General features: G+C 38.1%; 2 long non-coding RNA genes across 2 annotated transcripts in view; one reads left to right on the forward strand and one right to left on the reverse strand.

Moving 5' to 3' along the window:
- The window catches only part of LOC135072546 (uncharacterized), a 65,259-nt gene that overhangs the window by 10,665 nt on the left and 31,533 nt on the right, over positions 1-23,061 (reverse strand). The gene's annotated exons all lie outside the window — the stretch shown is intronic.
- Positions 15,368-16,255, forward strand: LOC135072926 (uncharacterized). Its single transcript, XR_010257522.1, has 2 exons — positions 15,368-15,626; positions 16,041-16,255. It is a non-coding gene; the product is annotated as an uncharacterized LOC135072926 (long non-coding RNA).

Consider the following 23,061-nt stretch of genomic DNA (forward strand, 5'->3'; position numbering starts at 1 on the left):
AAACTGGCTTTGTCTAATCCATTTCAGTCTTGTTGAGATAGTATACAACCATCATTATAATTTATTTCTTAGTTAAGGGCAAAAATAGCTAAAGAGTATTTTAGATACATTATGTTGATATCTGCTCAGCACCGTTCAATAAATCATTAGGCTATTTTTACTTTGCTTCGTTTTATTCATCAACTAGGCACACAATTACCCGCTCATTTTCATCAATCCATGTCACGTAATAAAATGTATCCTACTATCAAAAGCAGAATGTCGCAAGTAAGTTTGTTCTAGCCTCTGCCTTACATTAAGGTCATCCGAGGCCAGCGAACTTTGTCTAGCAAAAATATATTCATTTCCACGCCTGTACTATCTACGGCGTTTTAACAAGCGCCTATCTATACAGCGCACAGACTTACAGTCGCTGCTTACCTCTTTCTTTAACAATACCCATTATTTATTTTACGCTTGTCTGGTGCTGCGTCTGTTTTCCATTGAAGAAATGCGACTTTATTATACTTCAATTTCCTATTTCGGTATAATGTTATATGAATATGAAATCGCGCAGAGAAATATCAAGGTAGAGTTATTTCGGTTAAAAGTCGCTTTATTCTGATACGAACACAATATTGAAATGTTAGTGTAATTTTAACATTATGTAAACAAACTATGATGTTCGTTCAGCCAACCACACAAAAACAAAATTGTTATTAGAGACCTACTTAAAAAATGGTGGACTCTGTTATCCGTAAAAGATCTATGGCAGCTATTACCTTTAATGTTGTTCACGTTTGATGCTTACATTTGCTACGTAAAAACGTTTTAAACCATTTATTTGTTTTATATCAGTGGCATTATGTGTTAAAGTTTATCAGATCGTTCTGTTTTTAATTACAAGCGCGGCGGTCGGCTAATTTTTATTTAGGCCAATTTTAGGTCTTCTTTAATGGCTGGCGTGCTGAGGCGTAGGGCCATTCGGTGTGTAATTCTAGTGCGCCCTTTCGGAATCACGCGATCGCGTGCGGCCGGCGGACCCTCGGCGCCCGGCCGACACCGCGGGGCTTTTGCTTCACTCGGATACCTGGCCACAAATAAAACAAAAAATAAAAACGTCTTGCAAATCTATTCTTTTTTTTTTTTTTTTTTTTTCTCCGGTAGTTGGCTTTACACGGCTTGTGTGTTGCCATTTGTCGAGTAAAAACGGGGAAACGGTTAAGGAAAGAAAAAATACGGAACGGAAGGATCGGACGGAGAGAAGAAAGTGATCAGGAGAGTGGATTGTAGTAAGATAACATTAGATTAATATACATTAATTTACAATATATTACATTTTTTTTTTTTGTTAATATAGATATACATACAAAATTAAAGTTTGATATTGTTTAAAATAATAAATGAAGCTAATATTTTGTATACTGTAAAATCGGAAGAAAGGAGAAGTTGGGTAATGCTGGTCGGGAAGGGAACATGGGAAGAAATTAAACCATCCAAAAAGCTAGATCTGTCGTACAAAGTGCAAGAGAAAAATATATGATTTACGTCAGCAATATCATCCCCACATTCACACATTGGGTCTCTCACGATACGAAGTCTAGCAAGGTGAGCAGGAGAGCATGTGTGACCTAGCCTTAATCGTATTAAAATAGATGTTATTGTCTTGCTAAACTTCGCATTATGATACCACGGTTTCACAGGTATATTGGGTTGTATCTTTACATAAAATCTACCTTTGGTTTGGCATGATAACTCCCAATTAGTAATCCACTTTTTCATTAGATATATATTAGGCAAAGACTGAAGATCATGAGGATAGTTTTTATAGGGAAAAACATCACCGCACTGCACCGCATCATTCGCTAAACGGTCTGATATTTCATTTCCTGTTATTCCCTTGTGGCCAGGGATCCAAGCAAAGTTAATTACAAGTCCATTATTAAAGCAGTCATATACCATACGTCTTATTTCAAAAATTACTGGGTATTGATATTTTAGATGAAACGGAAATTTATTTAGAGCTTGCAAAGCACTCATGGAGTCCGTAAAAATAACAGTTTTCTTTAATTTCATTAGTTTCACATATTCAACAGCTTTTAAAAGTCCAAGACACTCTCCAGTAAAAACAGAAGTTTCTGGTGGCATTTTTACTTTTTGTACAATTTTATACTGTGAATGATAAATTCCTATACCAACACAGTCTGCAGCAGTATGTTTTGATGCATCAGAAAAAATTAAATGGAAATCATTAAATGTTGTGTCAATAACATAATTAAAGTGAATTTTAATGTTGGGATCATTTTTATCAAATAGATCATAAAAAACATTAAGTGCAAAGGAAAGTGATTCATAACTGGAACTAAAAAGAGGGAGATTGTCAGATCTGTGGGTCGGGGACGATAGAGACTGAAACTTTAGGTAACTAGTAACCAAGCAGGGAATAGATTTGTGGCTCCAATAACTAGATGTATTTATTATTTCGGAGAGGGATTGAAGTTTGGCTATAAGGGGGTGGTTAGAAAACTGAATAATTCTGAACAAAAACTTATCAGACAAAAACTGTCGTCTTAAGCTTAATGGAGGTTCACATGTTTCAACTTGGAGGGCGTTAATCGGACTAGACCGCATAGCTCCAGTTATCAATCTCAAAGCTTTATATTGAATTTTATCCAGTTTTTTAAAAGATGTAACACTGCCAGGTTCTAAAACGAAGGTCCCATAGTCTAATATACTCCTAATAAGCGCATTGTAGAGTAATTTCATGGAAAAAGGGTGGGCTCCCCACCACACGCCAGAAAGACATCTAAGCATATTTAAGAGTTTCTCACATTTAGTGATAACATAATTACAATGTGGAGTACCAGTGAGCTTCGAATCTAATATAACACCTAGATATTTAAAATGATCTACTAAAGGAATAATTTGATTATTATAAAGTACTTCTAGAAGTGGGGGTGAGCGCATACGAGAGAATAACATGACTGCACTTTTGGAAGTTGAGATTTGTAAGCCGTTGTCATCCATCCATTTGCTCAATAAGACTAGTGAGGAACTTAATACAGATTTAGCAACTGTAGGTGATTTATCAGCACAATACAGTAACAGATCGTCGGCATATTGAAGAATTTTGATAGTATTACCTAGCGCTGGTTCTAGGTCATAAGTGTAGATATTGTATAGAAGAGGGCTGAGAACCGAGCCCTGTGGTAATCCTCTCCATACAGAGCGATCAGTATCTACAAATGGTAAACTAATACGACGATCCGATAAAATGTTAATAATAAAATTACAAAAAATTTGCGGTACATTCAATTTATCAAGTTTTGTTTTTAAAATCTGTAAAATAACGTTATCGTATGCAGAATGGATGTCAAGAAAAGCAGCTAACAATGACTCATTCTCGGACAAGGATAATCTAATATCTGAAATAAGTAAGCTTAAACTATCAACAGTACTCCTGGCCTTCCTGAATCCATATTGACTTCTAGCCAAGTATTTATTACTTTCAATATACCACTCCAATCTATTTTTAACCAGATATTCCGCAAGTTTAATTAAAACAGATGACAACGCTATAGGCCGGTAAGAAGATGCATCGGAACGATTTTTACCCGGTTTTAAAAATGGCAACACTAGTTGACATTTCCAAGATGGGGGAATATTACCTGTCATCATACTGGAATTGATTATTTGTAAATAATACTCAAGAACATTGTCATTGACATTGGAGAAAAATGAATATGGTATGTTATCTAGTCCAGGAGCGGAGTCATGTGTGTTATTGACAATGGCTTTAAGCTCATGTAGAGTGAAAGGTGAGGTTAGGCCAGTAGATTCTGGGGAGACAGGCAAGTAGGTAGGACACTGAATCAACTCCTGAGCTACCAAGGAGGTGCCAATTTGTCTAAAAAATCATTTACTAAGGTTTCAGGAATACTACTATTACTATTTTCTGAAAAGGCGGATCTAAATCTCCGGATGGAACTCCACACAACAGTGGACGGAGTATTTGGAGAGACAGAAGAACAAAATTTTCTCCAACTCTCAAACTTTTTGTTCTTGAACAGTTTACGGGTATCTGCAATAGCTTTGGACAATAATTGGAAATTTGAATCTGACATATCATTACTATAATTTTTCTCTGCTATTTTCCTTTGCCTAACAGCCTCTGTACATGCTTTGTCCCACCACGGAGGAGAAGGGATTTTACGTGGTGAATTATTTTTAACGGGGAAGACTTCTTTAGCAGCCTCTATTAAAACATGCGCTAGACCTTCAGCACAAGCCGTTTCGTTACCAGGGCCGATGCTTGGGAGAGAAGAAAACCTATTTACTACACTACTTCTATATTTCGTCCAAAGATCACTATCATGGCTATTGGGTAGGTTAAAGGGAGATCTAGATATCTGTTTGGAGACGGAAACTTTAAAATTAGGGAAATGAATAGCTATAGGGTAATGATCACTACCAAAGGATGACAATAAAACCTCCCAGGTCAATAAAGGAGCAAGATTTGAAGTACAAATAGATAGATCTACTGCACTGCTACTTTGGTTAGGCTGTGAACGACGTGTTGGAGCACCAGAATTTAAGACAAATAGGTTGTGTGAATCCAATAAATCTGTTAGTTCCTCTCCATAACTATTAGTATATGTACAACCCCAGGACTGATGATGTGAGTTAAAGTCACCTAAAACTATATAAGGTCTAGGTAACATGGAAAAAATATCATTTAACACACTGAAAATATTAGATGAAGGATAGGGAATATATACAGACACAAAACATACATTATTTACATTTACAGCTACTATAGACATATTTACATTGTGAGCAGGAAGAGAGATTGAGGTGAATGGTAGGCTATTTTTTATTAGTAATGCAGCACCACCATAGCCATCAGGTCGATCATCTCTTACTACTGAATAACTTTTTATTTTAAAACTGTACATTGGTTTGAGCCATGTCTCTGCCAAGGCAAAGACAGAGGGCTCGAACTTGTTCAATAAATAAATTAAATCTGACTTTTTGTTAATAATGCTGCGGCTATTCCACTGCAGCACTGTTGCCAGCGAATCCATTTTTAACTACTTCTAAACATTTATCAATTATATTAGCAGCGTGGGACGGTGATGGGTTGGATTGAGTTATTTTAATTAATGAAATAATTAAATTAATTAGAGTAAATTGTTGATTGTTATGTAAATCCTGTTCTTTTTCTGAGGTTAGAGCACAGCCATTTGAAGGAGTAGGTATAGCAAAATCTCTGATAAGGGCATTATGAGCCTCTTGATCATAACCCTTGGTTAATTGTGGAGCTGACCTTGGTTTCATAAAGACTGTTTTTTTATATGATACATTATTATTTACATTACTATTTACATTCTTATCCACATGCCTAATAAATGATGTTGAAGGGCTAGCTTTAGAGGTTAAAACATCAGCATATGATTTTGAGACAGGTGGGTGTATTTTGGAAGCCTCTGCATAAGATATACTATTGTTAGCCATAGAGGTCTTGATGTTCTTTTGCCTTAAGAATTCTGGACAAGATTTATTAGTTGCAAAATGATACCCACTGCATAAGCAACAAGTAGCATCCTCCTCATCAACCTGGCAAGATTCACCGGTGTGTGATTGACCACATTTGTAACACCGAGGCTTTGACCTACATTGAAGCTTAGTGTGACCGAACCTACAACAATTGTAGCACTGTATGGTTGGATATACATACAAATCAACTGGCAAAGTGTTATAACACATGTAAATTCGCTTTGGCAGTATTTGACCATCAAAAGTCACCACTACAGACTGTGAGGGTTTCCAGACAGGAGAGCCATCAGTAAACGATTTAAAGTTTAAGCGTCTAACTTTGATAATATTGCCACAACCTTTAGGGACAGTGATGTTGCCAATTATTTCCTCATCAGACCACTCTTCAGGAACACCTCTTATGAGGCCCATTCTGGTCACATTGAAAGTAGGAATAAATGCTTTTAAGTTGTTTATCACTAAGCTGTCGTGTATGAGGAACAAGTTGGCATCCTCACTTTTCGAGAAGGCTAAGGACATTTTATTTCGACCAATTTTTTTTAAACTGCCTTTAATAATGTTATGGAATGAATATCTTTGCAGGAGTTTTCCAAAAATGACAGGGTGCAGTGTGGTTCCAGAGTCTGGTGAATTAACTATCTTTTGTACATGGACTACATAAGGTGCAGAATCAGAATTTTTGTACATTTGGCGGCCAATAGGAGTGTGAGATGAGGTCGGTACAGCAGAAGCAATCACAGGGTTTGTCACATTATCTTTAGTGGAATCACTAATTGGAGTTTGAGCGGGGGATGATACAGCCGAGGTATTCGTAAGGTCTTTTTTGGTAAAATCAACAACTGAAGTTTTAAGATGGCGGGAATGCTTTCGGCGCCTTTTTGCAGAAATTTTAGGGGAATGCTCAGAAACAGCCGCTTGTAAAGAACTAATAGAACTATCAGTGTCCATATTAGCAGATTCATTCTCCTTTTCTGACAATACAGTGACAAAACTGGCTGGCGGAGGGACGAAACCCCCCGAAGGATCGGGGGGCTCGTTCATGTTGAAAGAAATATCAGAAAAACTTACCTAAATATCAGCAAACTACACAAACTATATATACACACACTAGAAATAAGTAATATTTAAATAAATAAACCCTTCTGATCACGTAATATCAGTAAATAAAAAGTTTTTAAAATTAGCAATAAAAAACGCGCCCGTCACGCTCACGTTTCCCGCGCTTTTTCATCTATTCTTTTATTCGTAAAAAAACACAGACTGCTGGACTTTTGTTTCGCTCGAATACCTGGCCACTAATAAAATGAAGAAAAAACATGCGAAAAACTATCTTCTTATTCATGAAAAAAAAACAACACCGCCGTTTTAGGTGGTTTTAGGTTAATCTTTGTCGTTCATCATTTCAGCCACAGGACGTCCACTGCTGAACATAGGCCTCCCCCAATGCTTTCCATGTTGATCGATTGGCGATTGACTGGCGCGCCCGGAGAGGCTTAGTTCAAACGATCATTGCAAACGTTGTGATAGGGATAGAGACATGCGATTTTTGGTTTTACGAAGGTAATACGATAGAAAATAATACAACGTAATAAAAACCACCGGTTATAGGGGCATTTTTTGGAGAAATTTATCAAATAACCAAAAAAACACGAATTTAAAAGCAGATTTTTTTCAAAAAGTATCATTTTTTATTATTTGTTGGCCTTTTTTGTGTATTTTATGTATTTTTTTAGTATTGCCTGTTATTTAGCATTATTGCTGTTTTTATTTTATCAGGATATACCGCTTAGTTTAAAAGTTATTACGTTTTCTTTACAATAAGTAATTCGAAGAAAAAAAATTCTATAAAAAATTTAAAAAAAATCTCAAAAATTTTTTGACCTCTTTTTTGTCGATAAAAATAGTTCTAGTTTCATCTACTTTCATATGTACACTTTAACGTGACTCACACTGTATATTTGTTGTTTTTATTTTCTATAGAAGTTAAACTTATCTCGTTAAGTTAAATTTTAAATTACGCGAAAGTTGATTATTTGTAACTAATAATACTACTCAAAATAGAATAATAATAGCGCTAAATAAAAATATCATCATGAAACTCAAAGCCACAGCACCTAAGTGGTACACAGTCCAGCTCTGTGTCGGCCTTCCAGTAGGTACGACATTCGGACTACGCCAAACATGCTATAACAATTCCAGGAACAATATTGCCGCATGATCGACACTCCATTACGTTCTGTTTTTCCGTTAATTGTACTTCAAAATGACTTAATTAATAATTCGCTCGTGTGCACTGTAAAATTACAGAGTATGTTGTTCCCAATTATATAAATGAGTCTGCGAGAGTCCGGATTTTTCCCTGCGGAGGACTATTATTATTGCCCATTGGTTTGCACCAATGGTTCTATTTAAAATGTTTAGCCATTAGTAAGCGAAACATCACCGGTCTTTACAAAAACCAGCGGCCGGGCCTCTCGCATATCTCGAAACAGGTATATTCAATTTTATTTTGTTTGTCAGTGAATTTTCACTGAATTATTTCAGACCTTGAGAAAATTGAATTGGCTGTTTACTATTATTATTCTATTTCGTGAAAAAATGTTTTAAGCGTTCCTTTCATAGTTTACGTATACAGACTCATATTATAGACTCAAATTAGTATGTATTTGAAATGCGTTATCATGAAAATTTGAAATAATAAACACACACTTCAAAATCCTTCACAATTTTTAGAGAAGCTCTGCAACTGCTAATTCGTAAATTGCAATAATACCTAAATTAGACTTATTCCACTTTAGCCGCTGAACGTGTGTAATACAAATTAGGTACACAGACTACGTCATAGTATGTTCCTAAGCACATACAGAAAGTGTATACAAAGATTAATGGATGTGGAGAAGGCAATTTAAATTTGTTTGGACAGTGTAATAGCACGCAATCCGTTCACACTAGCCGCTTGATTTGGGACGAGGCTAACTTGCCAAAACTAGTAATTAGATCAGGATTTTAATTAATTTATCAATGAAGTGGAATCTCAAAGCGAGGAAATTAATGAAGATTCAATTAAAACTTTTCGCTGATTTTGAAAATAGGAGGGAAAAAATATTTGAAATATCGTGTTTGGTAAAAGGAAAAGGTTAGAGTCAAGGTAAAAGTCAAAGTAGAGCTAAAATGCGCAAATACGGTATGGCCTCTAGTTTTGGTGCAAATCAGAAAAAAACTGCATGAATTCCTACCTACTTTTCTATTAACTTGGAAAATCAACTTACGCCGTGTAGAGTTTTTGTGACTTGAAAAGGGAGTCACGCAGTACATAACCGGGCATTATTTTTGGCATTTGGTGATGGCACTTCATGTTAATCATTGTAGCACTCTATAAGCCGTTTTAATAGATGCTATTTTGGAATATTACTTAACACACTTTGCCAGGTAAGGTTATTTACTGGTCGTGGATAGAAATTTTTAACAATCACTATGAAAAACTTGTTTAAACTTTTATAAGACAAACGATAACACTATCCATATAATAAATAACGATGTAAGTAAATCATAAATAAAACGCTGAAAGTTCTCTAAGCAACGTAACTGATATTTATTCTCACGATAATAACGTTCAGTAAACTTGCACCGAACTTTTTAATTCAAGACAAAAAAAAACAATCTTACAGAAATAAGTGGCGTCGGAAGAAACTCGCTTGTACTTAGTTTGTTATAGACCCTTGTTACGAAGTTTTCGTGCAAAAACGGGCAACAGCTTATAAAGTAACGTACAAGTAATCAGATAAATATAACTTTATCGGTTACGAAGGTAGCGTTTACTTTAGCAAATCTTTCGTTTTAATAGAATCTGAGAACAAAAAGTAACAGCCAGGAAATTTTTCATTTGAAAATCTTGATTTATAATAAAAATGTGGTATGAATAACAACAGTGATAAATGCAAGTTGTCACGATAGTATTTTACTTACACATGATTTGTTTCTTACTTCTTTCTTTAAATAATAATTTAAAGCTCAAGCTATCGTCATGTGTAGATCTGAGAAATATTTGACAATCCTAAAGGCTTCCACAGACCAAACGCAGAAGCAGTGCGGGGCAGTTGCAGCGCGGCTGAGGCACACTGAAAGCACCGCAGTTTCAAAGCAGTTGCAACGCGGGCGGTTGTCAAAAATTTAAATATTCGAAAACCGCTTTCACCGCGCTGCTACCGCCCTGCGTCCGGTGTGTCATGCTAATATGGCCGCCATAGTAATACAACAGCGCGGGCCCGCGTTCGCGCCGCTTCTGTCCCGCACCCGCGCCGCCTCGTTTGTATTTCGGCAGTTGCAGTGCGGCGCGGTAGGAGCGCGGGCCCGCGTTCAAATTTGTTGTGACATACAAAGAGTTTCTTGTATTACAACTTGCGCGGGCCCGCATTCAAACTGCGCTGCTACTGCCCCGCGTTTGGTCTGCCCAAGGCTTAATTATGCCAGTTACTTATATTTTTTTTACCACAACCCGGATCTAGAATTTTGTCGCAGTCTTCAAGATGTTTTGTCAAAGGAATTTAATTATAAATTTAATGCTCCCCAGGCAGAGTCTTTGGGGTAAAAGACGGAGATTTTTATAACTTCCTTATTGATAAAGACGAAAACAGTTTTATAACATCCTTTCAGTTTTTGACTCTTTCGTCTCAGAAAAACCAACATTAGACCACAGAATATAATTTAGACAAAAAGTGACACGACAAATTATTAATTAGTAAATGAGGATTTATTTATCATTGCCTGTTTATAAATAGGAAGGTTAATGAATAATATCGTCCTCGTTTCCAGTTTGATTTCCAGAATGAGGTCAGTGTACTCACTGAACTGTAAATTGGTGCTTGAATTAGTTGCAAACGTCTCTCTATCTTTCACTTTACTGGGACCCTCCACAGCCATTCGCACCAAAACGGTGCAAGAAGGACCTTATCGTTACTCCCAGATGATACTACTAAAAGCACCCAACTAACAAATCGAGCAATAAGCCTCTGTCGTGTTCGCAGTCGGATAAAGGCGAAGGGGAAAAAGTCATAATTTATTCCTGTCACGAATTGGCTTACCTTTTCTACTGGTTTGTCAAATTTCGCTTTATTCAGTTGTTTGAATCCCTAACACAAACACTTCAGGCATTTATTGGAAAATTCACTTCGAATAAGAACAAAAATACTTTTCTATCGAGCAGAGTTTAACGACGTGTCACTCATGAATCAGGACAGGGAAACTTTGAGGACTACCTCCTTCAAACGAAAATGAAATATACAATTGTCTGGCCCTTCGATACGGGGCGCCCTGCCGTTTGATGTCATTCTGCTTCTATGTACGAGTATAACTTATCGCTAAATATTTGTTCCTTTTATGTACTCTTATTATCTTTATCATACCTGTATTAAGTCCCGCTGAAAAGACTACTTTCAATAAGAATTATTTTTGACAGTAAATTATAAAATCTTTATTTTACTCACACAAAAATCGAACAGAGTTTTACATAGTGAATGTATAAGATACGTTTGATGTTCATTCTTGTGTGAGTCTGATACCTATGCTAAGTATTTAGTATACCTGTATACTCGTATAAAGACGAGTCTGGAAGATTCAATTTGATTAAACGGCTTTTCTATGAATATTGGGTAGAGAGATTAACTCAAGAATGTTTTCAACAATTTTATTCATAGTTTAATTTTGTATAGTAAAATCTTATTTTTTTTTGCATAATAACTAACAGTCTTTTTATTACGGTAACCTACCTTACTTAAAAATCGTTAAATACTAAAATACGTACACAAGTACACTCAAACTGTTCTACAAAATCGGGTGCCCGAGCCCGAATAAAACTTTCTAGCGGTGGTCTAAAATTCAAAGTTGCTTAGAAATCAATAAGGAGCACACAAGTTGTTCCGGATCGATTGATTGGAAGCCCGATGGCCGGAATTGATTTCAAATACCGAGATACATCTCAGATAGCGTCTCGGCCAGTGCTTCCCGTAATGTGGGACGCTACCGATTATTACTGCCAATCAATAGTGCGACTGAAAAATCTACAATGTCTGACGGCATCAAATCTAGATTGATAATAACTTCACAATTTTTATTCATCGATTTATAGAATAATAATATTTTAACAAGCCTTTCAATTTCATCAGATAGTTTTGAAGAACTAGACGAATAGAACTAACTATGTATAGACTTTTAAAGTTAAACTTAACTCATCAGAACCTAAATCAAATTTTGCAGCAAATAACTGAATACTCATACAATTTCGAAATATTTGTTGACAAACAAAAGCCTGCAGTGTAATTTACTGGCAATTGTTTATACACTTTTCAATGATTTATTTGTTATCGATGATCGACAGACCTATCAATTTAAAGATTATTGGCAGCACTGCACCCCGGCCCGTACAAATCAGAAAACGTAGAAGGTTAGTTAAACGGGAACTAGTTAGATTAGTGTCCCAGAAACTTTGAACAAATAGCCCCAGCTGACCCTCATCACGGCGGACAGTCCGCTGACAGCATTAACACCTTGTCACAATACGCGTAATTACTGTGAATTAACATTATATTCAGCACCTACATTTAAGGGAATATTACAACTAAGATCGTGTGCGCCGCAAGAGGCGAGCAAAGTCACTACGGATTAAAGTTTAATTAGTTAACTTCGGTGCCTAACTGTATTGTTTATACAACGTGGAGGCGCGTAAGTACATGGTGAAGCCTATACATGTATGTTAATTAAACTTATGTAGAGGTAATCGAAGGGATCCCGTTAAGTTACTTCGTATCCCTTTCATGATTCGAAATCAAACGGGTTTTTTATCATGATATTAATCATACCAGTTTCAACGAATATTAACTTTTTTTAATAATCTAGGTACTGCCCTCATAACTACAGTAAAATTCTTGTGTATAAGAAATAAACTTCATTTGTTTTAACTCTGAATATTAATTCTACAGAAAACTAAAGTAAAAACAACATAACTTTGCCTAGGTGTACTTCAACATCATTCCAGCCTAGCAACATCCACAACTAAACTGAACGTCTACTCTGTTGATTTCCAGCGGGATTAGATTTATACACAAATCTAGATTAAGTTTCAAATGCAAATGTAACCATTTCCCATTGAGAACACAATTAATAGCGTGCAAAAATAGACGTTTCCCGGTTTAAGCGAAGATTGTCTGGTGATTAAAACCCAACCGTGTATAAAAAGTATTCGTCGACGACAAACCCTCGCACATTAATTGGATGCTCTCAGGAAAACGTCAAGTATTTGTGTTCTCTGTGCCGGCACCCTGGTGATGTCTGTAATCGATATTAGTCTGTATACCATAGACAACACACGGTGACACGGCGTTTTAAGCCGCTTTAAATAATTTGCTGTACGGTCATTCGCAGCTCGCGATCGCGTCAAGCTGCGAAATAAGGATTCCCCCTATCATTTTTCGTTGCGAATTATTTTCCCTTAATACCTGTTGGCGATCGTAGGTGCGAATCGGAGAAAAACGAACGTTTGTATGAAATCGCGTTTATTCCAAGTATTACAACTGTGGCGGCGTGCGGTGCCGCTCGTGGATCGGTTTGAACTGACGGTTCATTCTCAACTGTCGCTTATGACAGGCAGAAATAGGGCCACAAAATACCCTCCAATCCCAACTAATATTATAAATAATATTATAAATGCGAAAGTAACTCTGTCTGTCTGTCTGTCTGTTACGCTTTCCCGCTTAAACCTCGCAACCGATTTTGATGAAATTTGGCATAGAGATAGTTTGAGTCCCGGGAAAGAACATAGGATAGTTTTTATCCCGGTTTTTGAAACAGGGACGCGCGCGATAAAGTTTTTCTGTGACAGACAAAATTCCACGCGGGCGAAGCCGCGGGCGGAAAGCTAGTATTTAATAAAAACAAACTTATAACTACCGCAGTTTTACATACATTTGCGTGATATGGATTTAAGCAATGAATACACTGAGAAACAATACAAATTAACACTTAAAAATAATATTATGAACGCGTCGCTAACACTCCCCACCCTAGTGCTGCATCGCAGCACTCAATTTACGACGGAAATAGGTGCGACGCGTGCTGCAGACCGTCGCAAGATTCCTGTTTTGGTCTTAACATCAACCATCCGTGTGCGCCCGTCCTTACCAGGGTATATTTGATGGATAATGCCTTTCGGTCAGGTGTTACGGGGTGAACTTGGGTCAACCACAAGCACCAAATCGCCAACTTGCAGCGGCGCTCGTTCCTCGTTCCATTTCCTACGCGGCAACATGTCTGGTAATACCTCTTTTACCCACCTGTTCCAAAACATGTCCGCCATCCGTTGAGCTTTACGCCAAAGCTTCCTTAGATATAAGTCTGAGTCATCAAACTCACCAATAGTAGGTAAATTGGAGGAGTTTCCTAGAAGAAAATGATTAGGAGTTAATGTTTCGACTGTAGACGGATCTACTGATACATGAGACAACGGTCGACTGTTAATCATGTTTTCAACTTCAGCTAAAAGTGTAATTAAAGTCTCCTCTCTGGGTGCTCTTTCCTTCAGGACCACCTTCAGCGACGTTTTAACTGTCCTAATTAATCGTTCCCACGCCCCACCCCAATGGGGACTGGCTGGTGGAATGAAATGCCAACTCATGTGGTTGTTTACGCCTTCCTGCCGAAGAACATCTACATCTAGGGCACTCATGCATCGCTGTAGCTCTTTTTCAGCGCCCCGCAGGTTGGTCCCATTGTCAGAGTACAAATGACATGGCCATCCGCGTCGCGCTGCCATCCTTCGAAGAGCCATGATGAGGGAATCAGCAGTTAGTGAAGCAACCACCTCCAAGTGCACTGCTCGTACTGTAAGACATGTGAACAAGACACAATACCTTTTTTCTCTGCGTCGTCCTACAGCCACCTCAAGAGGGCCAAACAGATCTAGACCACAGTGCGAGAATGGACGTTGGTGATGAGCTAATCGCGCTTGTGGCAAATCTCCCATACGTGGAATCTGAGTCTTACATTTCTTTATGCGACAAAACATACATTTAGACACGATCGCTTTTACAGTGGGTCTCAATCGTATCAACCAGTATCTCTGTTTCAGTTCGTTAACAACTGTCTCTTGACTCCCATGCGCGGCCTTAACATGGTAGTGTCGTGCGATGAGCTGAGCAATTGGATTACGCCCGTCTAGGATAATAGGCTTTTTTACTTCCAGGGCTACATCTAATGCAGCATCAATACGGCCTCCAACGCGAAGTAGGCCTGTTTCATCCAACACTGGAGTCAAGGTAAGTAATTTGGGTAAATATCAACAAACTCGTTTTTTGCCTAATTCCGGTGGCGAATTTTAATTTCCACTTTCCAAAACTTTTTTGTGGCAGAAATAATAGTAAATAACTTGTATTATTCAATGATATGGTAGAGATCAAAATATTATTAATACTTCTCGAGATATGTCAATTTGAAATTATCAAGAGCCACCGAAATTGTATTTGAGCCACCGGAATTAAGAACCAATCCACCGAAATTTATTTATACAGCGGACTTCGGAATGTTACGGAAGATTGTCTCAAATTACTTATTTATTTGTAATCAATTAAGTATTATTATCCAGTAAAGATGTTTATAATTAAAAACAATATTCAGGCCTGTGTTGTGACCCTAAAAAAGCATCAAATCTTCCCACGTGAGTCGTAATAGCCGACTAAGGAATCAAAATACTGGAGGGTGGGCTGCAGCATCTTTCCGGGTATTATACTGTAACATTTGAAAATGTTATTTTTTTTATATTACGATTCAATGGATCATAAGTTTTTGAACGTAAATACGCTCGGGGCGAAGGGCGCGGGGAGTGCGCGCCGCAGGCGCAGCGTCTCGGCCAGAGACAGACTGCCACACTCGCCAGCCTCGCTTGAAACTTGAACTTGAGCACCCGCGTACCGCTTGATGCGGCGCGCGTCTTAATAAATCGATCTCGTTGGCGTTTTTTCATAGTGCGAGTTTAATAAAACTTTAATAAAACCTCACAGTTAATCAAACTTAAGTGTCTAGCCTACATTTCATCCCGTAACTGGGTAAGTTGTGCATCTCTTATTATTTGTTAAGATAGGGTATGTTCCTAAATAGTAATTAATGCTTTTTATAGTAGAAGTTAAGTGTTGTTGTAATCGCCCTTATAGCATAGATTTACGCTTATTAATATTTTAGCGAATTGTGTAGGTAAATTGGTTGGTATAAATTATGTTCCTTGAAGCGAAATTACTTAATTATTTTCTTATTAGCCATCAGTTAACTGTAACCGTTTCTGCTATCTACAACTGCCACTACATCCCAGTAAATTAAATGCCTAGACCTCTTCTAGTACTTGCTGGCCGTCTTCCCTAGCTTGGCTTATATTCTTCCGCCTGTTTGAAATCACCTAATCAAGATTCGTGGCAGTACAATCTCTTACCCCACACGAAGGCTAATATAAAACAATGTTTATGCAGGAATTACGGCCGGGCTCAGTTTGAGCTAGGACTTATTGTGGACCGTTCCGGAGGGGACAGAGAAGTGGACATCACGGCGTCCCACGGGGACCGCAGGAGGCCGCACAGGGGAGTCTGGCACAAGTGTTACGTGGAACCGATCTTTTTACAACCTACCCACCTGTACCTTAAAATCAAATATTTTTAAACTTAGATTAATAAATTTTGTAAACTTATTTTGCTCGTTTTATTAATTCTAAAAATTAATTTAAAACGTGACAATACTACCATACTGGAACTACCAACCAGCCTGCTAAGCATGGTGATAACGGCAAAATCCCTCCATAGAGAACAAATCCAAAACTTTCTGGCTCTAGCCTGCAACAGCCCCGTTATTCTAGAGTCATCACAAAGACATCATACATGACCCTCAAACCCAGAAACCAACTCTAGTCCCAGGAGGGCGACCAACTGCCCCAGGTTGGTGTTAGGTTTATCTTCCATAAGTAAAAATATTGGTCCAGGCTAGCCAAGTTTTCATGATGGTATCATACCTATCCTATACTCAGAATTACGCAACTAATTATTCGCTAAAGACCATGCGAACTGGAGATTAAGTATGAAGATATTTCTAGATCTATACCAGCTACTGAACTAACACATTACATATTTGTGACAGGGTAATTTAACGGAAAACTATGCAAACCTAGCGACAATGAGCTAGATGAAAGTAGTACAATTAAGAAACGGAGGACTAAATCCAGCCAGCCTCATAGAGAGAGAAGGCCTAGCAAAAGATGCCAGAACTGTAAAAGCGTACTGAGCTGCACCCTAATAGTACTGCAAAAATCAAAATGTAGTAATCATTTTTAGACGAACAGGCAATTTAATCACATTTGCATTCTCCGATCACCACACAGCTTATGACCGCAGTCTATGAAGGAACACTATCTGCGGTTGCGATCCTCATCAGTGAGGGACCGAGGAAGAACAAGAAGTCATCACCGAAATAGAAGAATGCCGAATAAAAGATGCTCAAAAGCTGTCGACTGATGAAGCCTAAGCCACGACTAGTGCCAATCCAGCTCCAAAGCCCCACGAATTTTCATCTCGAGTGGCAGAATAGATTGCAACCTACGAGACTAGGGAAATTTTAGCTGTTTCAGGACTATTCTCATCTGTTTTTAAGATTCTGCTTAGTATCGATGTATAAATAAGTCCTCACGCTGATACAAAGTGTATTATAGAGACGATTTTTTTGTAATAAATCGAAAGTATGTATTTGCGAGGACCAAATTGAATATACCAACATGAATAACGAGGATAGCAGAACCATTTTGGTAAATGCCTAAGCTGCTAGGAGAGATTAAGAAGCACTACTAGTAATTAGGCTGAAGATCGAGATTATTCCGACACTTTAGCGAAGATATCCTAGACTTTAGCTTGAGTGAGATTAGAATGCCCTATTAAAAACAACAAGGTATGTACCAGGAGATAATGAAATCACAACTGAGCTTATGAAATCAGATGGAATGCTAGTACTAAAGTTCTCTTAAATACCACCATGTTTATTGGTCGATAAACCAAAAAATAAGACATGGTGGTGGTGCTAGAGACTGGAATGGAATGGACGTTGGCGATGGTCCAGAGTCAGGTGAGGCAGCTTTTTCCTGAAACATCCAGTCTCCCAGACAACCTCATTTTCGAAAAGACGTTTGTAATACTACGTACATATTTAATGCTGCGTCAAATTATGCAGAAGACTGAGGACTATAATCAGTCATTATTATTGGCCTTTTTGTACCTTCTTCGATTCGGTCAAGACCTGGGCTGTGCTACAGTCTCTTTAATGGCGTCAAATTGACTGTCGATACATGCAACTTCTGAAGTATTTGTATGAAAACTTCATCATATCAGCCCTCCCCCAAGATCAGAACTCGAAACTTATCTGATTGCTGCGAGGGTTCGGAGTTGGAGACACCATAATCTCTTAAAGTCTTCACTACCTCCCACTTAGAGGTTTTCAAGCTTCTGAGCTAGACCGAGCTCAGTATCAAGATACGGCGAGTACATCACACAACTTCGATTCACTGACGATATTGTAGTTATGACTGAGACCTTAGTAGACCTAGGTACAATGCTCCAGAGCCAATAAGACCAATTCCGGCAATAGATTCGCCACCGGAGCCACCGAAATTGCGCCACCGGAATTGAAAAACTGTTACAAAATTCAAATTATAAAGAAAACTATAATTCTGATCAATAATTTCTGTATGCAGATACAACAAAACACCAAACTTTAATCATGTTAAAGAATCGTTTAGCATCTAAGTAAGTAGCTTTCACTCATACACTTGCCAGCGAAATTGAAAAATTTTGTATTCCTGTGCCGCTGATACTAATATTTACGGTTCTGCTGGAAAAACAATACCACAAGTCGCAAGTCTTTATAGCCCGATCAGGAGGACACAGTTGAGTGATGCAGGGAAGAAGAACTCTACGTCTCTCAAAGATTCCTTGGAGAAGTAAGAGAGTGTCGAAATTGAGCCACCGTAATTGCTTTTTTTCGTGGGACAGTTTTGAAAGGCTATTTAAAACACTTAAAATATGAAATATCACATTTCTTTCATATCATTTGGAAGTCTTATTTAATGTATTTTATGGCTATACTATTTTTAAATTACTAGAATCCCCGAGAAAGAAGGAATAACACAATTTATGAGTAGAAATAGAGTTAGGACGCGCCACCGCTATTAGATTTTGGGTCTTTGAAAATTTTTTTAGTACATTAAATAACTACCTATTGTCCTGAAGACTTTGCTATCGTGTAAAACGCTGTATAAACTATATACAGAAAAAAAATCATCGCTCTAGTTACATTTCTCCCATCGATTCTCAGCTCCGCCGCGTAAAAAACGTGTTTGGGATATTCACCCATTTACTATTCCGTGGTATACTTTTACCTTCGTTTATTGCATCAAGTTCCGCACCAAAGGATTCATTCTGTGCGTAGCGCAGTAGAAGGTGTTCCGCCCGGTCCATAGCGCAGCAGTCTATTTCCTTGGTAAGTCTTTTGCATGCATCAATAAACTTTAGCACCGTAGCTGTGGCTCTCAGTAACCGAAGCCAAGAAGAAAAACGCTTAGGATCTGGAACTGGTAACTCCATACGTGGAATGACTTGAGTCACACTCACAGCCATACAAATAGCAGAGTTCACCTCGTCCGCATCGGGTTTACCTACCACGTCCCTCGGCCATGACTCGCTGCCACTGAGTAAAAATACTGGACCATTCAACCATTCGTCCTGAAACAAATGCAGGTCAAATTCATCTCGCGTAGCCAAGTCTGCTACATTTAAATTCGACGGGATGTATCTCCACTCGTCCTGTTTTGTAAGTTCGTCAATTTCCCCTAAACGATTTGCCTCGAAGACTTTATACGAGCGAGTATCATTTCTGATCCAGTGCAAAACTGTAGTGGAATCGCACCAGAAAAATTGACGAACAGGTTTTAATTTATGTTCTTGGACTATAGTATTCGCGAGTCTGGCTGCTAGCAACGCCGCTTGTAGCTCTGCGCGCGGTATTGTCAGCGGTTTCACAGGCATGACACGGCACCTACTAGCACAGAATAAGTAATAGTACAGGTACAGAAGGATTACTCCGCAAGACGATTTAAATAAATGCGAGTCTTGCTACGACGCGATACAGTGGAATTCAGCTCGCACAGCACTACGTACCTACAATTTTATTCACCTACAAGTTTTGTCTCTTTCTATCGCGTGCCTCTGAACTCTTCTTACGCTGTTAGGGTTGCTGTCTAGTGAAAAAATAATTAATGTACTTATTTGTAGAGATGAAACGGATAGTTGTTTGGCCGGATACCGGATACCGGATATCCGGCCAGCTGCTAGGCCGGATAGCCGGATATCCGGCGGCCGGATAGTTGGCCCATTGTCTCGTTTCATGTCGTGACGAGTTTAGCGCCGCACAGGTGCTTCGAACGCGATTAGTGGGTATATTAGTAGACTAGACTAGTCACACTTTTCGAAAATCGAATCTGTCCGAATAGAATGTCAGATTTTGCCACTTGTCTAGGGGGCAGATCAATTCGAGCGATTTCGGTTGCTATCGTGAGTGTGTGATTGAATAGCGAAAATTAAATTAGTTTACTTGCTGCGTAATCTGACTGAACTGCATGCATCATGTCATCAAACCATCAGTGAAAAAAAGATCGCCTTTTTTATTTGGCAATATTTCGACATTAACAGATATTATTTACTACAGGGCCCAGAAGAAAATTCACTTTTGAAAATTCAATGAAACGAAAACTGTACATTTTTGTAGAACTTTAACTATTGCAATTTAAAGAAAATTTAGTGCAATTTATTTTAAAATTTACTTCCTTTTATAAATTTTATCGTACATGTGATTCCCTTGACGTTTACAACATTCGGTCAACATACATCAAAATTTTGGAAAACTTTCGTTAGGAGTTACCTCGAAATGGATTCAGGATGGATGAATGCTGAAGAGTTTTTGGATTATTAGAGTATACTCTGCTCATAAGGTAACCCCGCAAAAAGAAGTCTGCTGGAATGAGACTAGCGCTTCTTAGAGGCAGTGAAATTTCATCCCTGCTTAATTGGTTTGTTGCATTGAAAGGATGATTAATTTTTGAGAATGCTATACTGGTAGGCTGAAAAGCTTTTTGGTTTTTAAAGCTGCAAGATTCGCAAGGCTATGACCGGAGCACTTGGTTTCACCAAGATGGGGCTACGTGTCACATTTCAAATGAGAGCATTTAGATGGTAAGAGACATGTTCCCACAAAAAAATAATTTCAGGCAGAGGTGACATCTCCTGGCCACCAGGAAGCCCTGATCTCACTCCAGAAAATTCTTTTTTGTGTTGTTACATTAAGAATAAAGTATACAACTTTTATAATCCAACAAACATGCAGTAACTGAAGCTGAGCATTCGGCAAAAAATTGAAAATAGGTTTCGAGGTAATTCTAACGAACGCATTTCAAGATTTTGATGTATGATGATCGAATGTTGTAAGCGTCAAGGAAATCTCCTGGGCGATGTAATTTAATAAAGGTAAATTTAAAAATAAATTGCATTAAATTTCCTTCAAATTGCAATAGTTAAAGTTCTATAAAAATGTACAGTTTTCGTTTCCTTCAATTTTCAAAAGTGAATTTTCTTCTGGGCCACCCTGTATTTATGTATTCGTCATTAGAGTGAATCCTAGCCCAGAAAAAGAAATTAGTTTTTTGAAAGACTTTTTGAAGAATGGCTTTTTTGTAACTTTTTGGACTTTAAATAAAAGCCGTCATTATTATAAGCCATTTTATTTATATTTACCTCAAAGATTAATGTATTTCATTTTATTAATAGAAAATTGTCGTAGTTTTTTAATATCCGGTATCCGGCCGGATAGTGAGTTACTATCCGGTATCCGGCCTACCGGATAGTTGCCGGATATCCGTTTCATCTCTACTTATTTGTAATGAGTTACGTATGTAGGTAAGTGTGCATTCATTATGGAAAACCTTCATAGTAGGTTAGATTCCTATACTATCCTAAGAATTATTGATTACCTACATGGCCAACATACCTTTCAGCATCTTTGGGAAGCGAAAAAAAAAATCCGGTAGATTACTTTTCGAATTTGAACACCCGAACGCCGCACAATATTTCTTTCTCTTTATGTCCATTTTTAAATAATACTTCGATCATAGAATTATAATCATACTACAACGCACGCCAGCGTCCTGACGAGCGCGCGCGTGACACTCGACTGATATAATACCCGTCGGCGGGGCGCTTCGCTGTAGGTTATTATCGGATGTACCGCGCGGAGTGAGCCAGGCCTGCTACTAGCTACAAATGCAACATGTATTACGCCATTATCGTCCCAACGCCAATACGCTACGGCACACATTCCCTTGGAAGACGCGTCACCAAATACGTGTAGTTCCAACTGTTGATATCTATTTTTAGACCTCGTAGCAGGTGCTACGGCAACAGAAGTTTCGTAGCTCGTCGTAGCACTATGCGTAGACGCATCATAATTAGTTCCGTCCGTAGGCGTTGAGCGGTGAAGAGGAGGGACTGCAGTTTGATCGTTTGTCTCCCTCGCACCCGTAGCTCGCAGATAGCACCTAGGAATGCGTATGTTTTTTATTACCTTAAGTAAGTCAAGCCATTTGCACCATGCGTTATAAACAGTATCTGGAATACAATCGTCCCAACCAATATTTAAGCGCCAGGTATCCTGTAAAATTATACGACCTTGAATTGTGAAAGGCGATAAAAATCCAAAAATATCAAATATTGACATTATAACCTGTAACATAAGACGTTTTGTAGGCCTCTCTTTCCCCTGAATAACAGTTTCCGGGATTCGTTTCAGGGTCAGATCGAATCCTAACTTGTCTTCCTTAGGAAACCATATTAAACCAAGAGTGCGTTCGCCATTGTACTGCTCTTGGTCCAAGTTACAATGAACAGCAGTTTGATTTACAGTTTCGTTTGGCAAATTTCCTAAAACATTCAAGTTATTACATGTAAAATTACGAATTTCAAAACCACCTTCTTTGTGAATTTTTATAATATTGTTAACCATCTCGATTGCAGACGACTCATCATCAAAACTAGCAATATAGTCGTCCATATAATGTGAGTTACATACCGCGTCTACGGCGTCGGGCAGCTATGAACTATAGCGCTCGGCGTTTTTATTCTTAATAAATTGTGCAATAAAAGGTGAGCAGTTAGCACCAAATACAAGAGATGTCATCACATATGTTTTTATAGGTTCCGCAGGGCTGTTTCTCCACAAGAAACGTAAGGCGTGCTGATCTTCGGGGTGAACTTTTATTCTTAAAAACATGTCCTTTATATCTCCTGTTACTGCAATATTGTTCTCCCTAAAGCGCAGCATAATTCCAAATAGAGAAGATAACAAGTCAGGACCAGTTAGTAAATAATCGTTCAAACACAAACCGTTTGCCTTACTAGCTGCGTCGAACAC

Source organism: Ostrinia nubilalis, chromosome 6, assembly GCF_963855985.1.
Source record: "Ostrinia nubilalis chromosome 6, ilOstNubi1.1, whole genome shotgun sequence".
In the NCBI taxonomy this organism is placed as follows: Eukaryota; Metazoa; Arthropoda; class Insecta; order Lepidoptera; family Crambidae; genus Ostrinia; species Ostrinia nubilalis.